The 4,631-nt window shown below is 43.5% G+C and overlaps 1 pseudogene; it reads right to left on the bottom strand.

Moving 5' to 3' along the window:
• Positions 1-3,565: 3,565 nt before the first annotated feature.
• Positions 3,566-4,138, bottom strand: LOC119279282 (annotated as a pseudogene).
• Between the last annotated feature and the right edge of the window lie 493 nt (positions 4,139-4,631).

The following is a 4,631-nucleotide window of genomic DNA, read 5'->3' as shown; positions in this document are numbered from 1 at the left end:
GGGGGGGGGGGTCGATATACCCCCTCCCGATAACTTCAACACGTGGGGGGGTCGATATATCCCCTCCCCGATAATATTATTTTCCCATGTACGTATGTCGTCGTTGTCGATATAAACCCCTCCCGATAACTTCAACACGTGGGGGGGGGTCGATATACCCCCTCCCCGATAACATTATTTTCCCGTGTATGTATCTCATCGTTGTCGATATTACCCCCTTGAAGCGTTGTCGAGGCCACCCCAAACCCTAGAGAAGCAGCGTCGAGGCCACTAATTAATATGACTAGTAGAATGCTCGTGCGTTGCTACGGGCAATAATGTGATAAACAAATACCCTAGTTTTTAGGGAAAATTATGCATCGCGTTTTCTTATCAGAGAACCCCAACATCAGTTCCACGTTCTCTATCTAGAGGGAACTTGTGCCTTCCTCCTTTCTATTTTCAAGACGTTTCTTTCTCCACATTCACGATCTTTTTAGAGATTGCACTACAAACTACATATGGATGTATATAGACATATTTTAGAGCGTAGATTCACTTATTTTTCTCCGTATGTAGTCCATAATAAAATCTCTAAAAAGACTTATATTGAGGAACGGAGGGAGTAGGTTTTTTTATCCTCCATTCATCCTTCTCCATCACACCATCCAATCTAACTATGTCGCTACATCTTTGTTGTGCTCCTTGATCATCCGATCCAATTAGGGAAGCTCCAACGCTCATTACTTAGCACATGCGCTAGGATCAGAAACCTGGCCGATTGGTAGTTATCCCTCTGAATCCCAGCGATAAGTGTAGCACCGGCGTGAGACATTTCATCGAGCACTTGATTGTTTTTCTTCCCACATCTATGTAGTTTCATTTGCCCGTTTTCAGATCACCGTGACATTAACACGTAATTCCTTTTACTCACAAAAAAAGATGTGACTCCGTCAACACGCTATGAGTACATGTTCCAAGAGAAGAATATCCCGCACATGCATTACGTAAAATAAAATAAAATTATAAGCGAGTAGACATATCAAATAGAAAAAAAACTGTTTTGTTGAGTTTGATCGGTACTCACAGATTTCACTCCACAAAACAGTTAATTACATTTGTTAACAAAAGATCGTGAGAAATGCTGTCATGCTGGAACACACTTACAACGAAAGAATTACAAAGATTTATCTTACATACAAAGTTTTCAACCTTGTCAATTCTGAACCTGTAACAGATTGACACTCACCTACTATTTTTGATTAAAAACATTGTACAATATGTGCATAGGTACATTCTATGTAGATATAACACCTTCATCAAGGAAGCAAATATGTATCATGACTCACCAAGATATGCCTACTCGCACACATTTGGGATTTATCAGTTGAGGCAATCAATGTACAAGTCTTCTGTTTCTTGGATCATGTCCGGTCTACATTAATATGAACAAATGCAGATCTAATCTTTTTCTAATTAATATGATCAAAAAGTGTGGTTACATTTTATATTTTTTTAGGGATTGTGGTTACAGTTTACAGAGACGTGGCAAAAAGGATTTACCAACAGCCCAAAAAACAGAGGGAGGTACTCACGCAACATGAGTATAATCTCTAGATCAGCCACAATTTTTTTTGAACATCAGTACACGCAAGCGCTCATACATACGCGCATATACTCACCCCTATGAACGCACACACGCATACCCTACCCCTATGAGCACCTCCGAGAGATTAAGCCGGCATGTCATCGTTGAAATTTACGGGGTCACCGTAGGCGCCTCGTTGTCGACGGGAACGTCTCCTCCCACTGAAAGCGCATCGCCGGAAGCACCAGGAGACACATAATTGGTATAAGCTCCAGATCGGCTTCAGAAAAGTTAATCAAATAATGAACTGCAATTCATGATAAATATACTTGTGCATATCGAATTTCCCCTTCATAGAACTATGGGCGAATCATATTGGTAGACATTTTTTTTGCATACAATTGTCAGCCAGAATGATCATAATGCACTCGTAGCAATAACATGTGTATACACTAATTGTCAATATTTCGTACCATTAAACTTCTCGTTCCTTTGTCTAGAAGCAGTCTAGAGTTCTCATCAATGAGGGTAATCTCCAAATCAACCTTTTATGTCTACAACAAGGTTTCAAGCATAATACTTTGTGAAATGACAAAAAGTATAATGCAAACTTGTAAATAGATCTAAAATTACTCAGCAGAATCAGAGTTAGCTATATTCTCTTCTTTCAGAACAGCAACAATGAACTGTTTCCCTGACATGCCAAATGGCAAAGAGAGGTATAAAATGGAACACAAAATCAAGTGCCAAAATATGTTTCAAAGTAAAATTCTCAGGATGCACGTTTGAAATATGCAAAAAAGGGCTTGTACCTTTTGAAACAACAGAGATAACAATAGTCAAATACAAATATGAAAATATCACGTACCAGAAATTTGAGGCACGTACCACAATAGCAATATACGAAAAATATGTACCTCTGAATGTTCTTAGATGTATGCAAAAACAGGTTCAACAACATGGTATATTACGTCAACAATGGATTTATATGCTTTCTTTTTGTCCACTTGACATTGCTCCCCTTCGCCATTTGGTGTTCCTACTCAAATTTAAATGATTCAGCATCAATGTTTAATTCACCTTCGGTGATACGAAAGTACTTCACCTCTCCGCCCCCAACTATTAAGTCATGGTCATCCAACAAGAACATTTCCACTCGGTAATAAATAAGATTTTGATTTCTGATTCTCAATCTCTTATTTATCACATCAAATTTCATTAAGAAATAATGTGCACTAAAAGTCCCTCACCAGCGAAGCAGTCTACTTAGCAGCATAAGTGCCTCTGTCTATACAACTAACATAAACAGTAACCAAATTATGTACTTAAAATTTTGATATACTTTCTGAAACGTATAATTTAGAGCTTAAATTTTGTACAGTATACCATCGATGTAGGTAAGAGATTAAATTTTTTGTAGCACCGTACTACAAAAAGCCGACTCATTGGAGAGGCCAATAGTCTCAACATCCAACAGACTGTGAATCCGTGAATCGATCTATCCCCATTAATTTCTTGGCAGATGGCAGATGCATTAGTACATATAATAATGGCTTATCTTCTGGTACTGGCTTGATGACTGGATACATGGCTAAGCCATATCTGTAAGCAAAACACACATATTTTTAAGAGAATTATTAGGGAGAAGTAAAAGGACAAAAAAAACAAGGCAAGCACATGGACTTCCTCAACCTTAGAGCCCTTGTTCATGGTTGATTGGCTTCAGCAGCTGCTAACATAAATGCAATCTAGCTCGTAAATATGTCACTCTTCCAGGACGTGTGGGACCTGAGAGGCAGGGCGCTTGAGTCGACGACCCGTGTTCGCTGCCAAGTTGGATCAGAAGAGAGGCGAAGAGAAGAGGAACAATGCTATTCTTCATCATCACCTCGATCTGGCTGGACCAGTTTGAACTAATCTTTTGCTTCCTCATCATCACCTGCGTAAGATCGTGCATTGCTACTTCCAGCTATAGAGGTACCCGATGCTGACCCCGTCCTACACTTCCGCGCGGTACAGCAGCCTCTGAGGATTCCGGCACACCATCGTGCACGGCGTCCCCGCGCTGTTGGCGTCAGCGCACTCGGCGGCGATCTCGAAGGCCGACTTGCCGGACCTCACGACGGCGACGCGCTTCCCCTTGACCAGCACGGCGGCGTCCTCGTCGGCCATGTGGGAGAGCTCCATGGAGTGAAGCACCCGCCCGCGCAACGCCTCCGGGCATGGGGACACCGCCGGGATGTTGGGCACGCCGCTGAAACTCCCGATGTAGAGGATCAGGAAGTGGAACTCATGCACCTCCTCCGTCTCCAGCTCCTGCTCGCCGGCACCGCGGTGGCCCACAGTGAGGCGCCACCCGCCCGAGCCGTCGCCGAAGGCCTCGCCGTTGTCGTTCTACCTCTCCCACTGGTCCACCGCGCCCTCCGGCTCCGCCCCGACGTACTCCGCGGCGACGACCCGGCTACGGAATCTGACCTGGGAGAGGGGCATGAGATTTGTGGGCAGATAAGGAAGGGCAGGGGCCTTGACCGTGTGGGCAGATAAGGAAGGGCTTGTGTGCTCCCTCCCCATGCTCCCATCCGTGCTCCCACTTCATCCTATGGCTGTCTTTTTTTCTTTTCTCTTTCTAATCTAATCATCCCCCCCTCTGATTTTAAGGGGGTGAGGCCAGGCCTTATTTTGTTCCAATCAAATCAAGCCACGTACGCGGGAGCACGGATGGGCACACGTGGAGGAAGCAGGCAAGTCTCGTCTAGAAGCGATCGTGGAAAAAAATCCTAGTATAATTGGAAGGAAATAAACGAATGCGGCAGGGAGCATCTGTATGGAAAGAATCATGGGAGGGGAGGGTGGAAGGATTGGTGTTTATGGAAGCTTTTTGTTATGAAAATATTTGATATGATTTGATTGGCGTCGTATATGGAAGGGAAAGATGAAAGGATTGGTGTGGAAGGGTGGGATCGATGGAAGGATGGAAGGGTTCGTTTGGTTTTCTGGGCATGGGACGTGTGGTTCTGGTGATGCATGAATTAAAATTGGTCTTGGTTTTCGGAGGGAGGAAAAA

Source organism: Triticum dicoccoides, chromosome 3B (genome assembly GCF_002162155.2).
Source record: "Triticum dicoccoides isolate Atlit2015 ecotype Zavitan chromosome 3B, WEW_v2.0, whole genome shotgun sequence".
Classification (NCBI taxonomy): domain Eukaryota; kingdom Viridiplantae; phylum Streptophyta; class Magnoliopsida; order Poales; family Poaceae; genus Triticum; species Triticum dicoccoides.
Note: the sequence above shows the minus strand (reverse complement) of the source record. Positions and strands in the feature narration are given on the sequence as shown.